This window comes from Hemiscyllium ocellatum, unplaced genomic scaffold, assembly GCF_020745735.1.
Source record: "Hemiscyllium ocellatum isolate sHemOce1 unplaced genomic scaffold, sHemOce1.pat.X.cur. R23, whole genome shotgun sequence".
Classification (NCBI taxonomy): Eukaryota; Metazoa; Chordata; class Chondrichthyes; order Orectolobiformes; family Hemiscylliidae; genus Hemiscyllium; species Hemiscyllium ocellatum.
The window spans coordinates 233,896-234,432 of NW_026867618.1; positions in this window are offsets into that span (position 1 = coordinate 233,896).

The window sequence follows — 537 nt, forward strand, 5'->3', positions numbered from 1 at the left end:
GCCCTGAGAGTGCAATTTCTTTCATTGCTGTTGCTGATAGAATGAGTCACTATAACGTGCGAACTGATCCAAACCATGATTCAGCACCTCTGCTGCCAATTCTCGCACGTTGAATAACGACAGGCAGCTTCCAAATGAGGTCTTTCAGATACGACTTTGGGATACATTTGACAGACAGACTAGTTCAGGAATCCGTGGTGTACTGTGACACCAGCACGTCTGCTTCTTCCCTGTCTTTGAACCGGCCCGCCTGCACAAGGAATGCAAACGCGGTACTGCTTTTGCTGGAGGATTCAGAACGCTGTAACTACACTCTGAAGCAGAATGTCATATGATCAGACCCAGGTTGGATAAAAACATTACAATGCTACGCAAACTAATTTAATGGAATTGAATCACAAAGAGAGCAGATTTGTTCGAGGATTTTCGAAGGCAGGTTTGCAGATGGGAGAGCAAGCAAGAAAGCTCCGTTCTTGTTCGTGTAAAAGGCTACAAATGGCCAACAAGCCCGTTTCTGTCCAGTTTCGAACTGGGGAC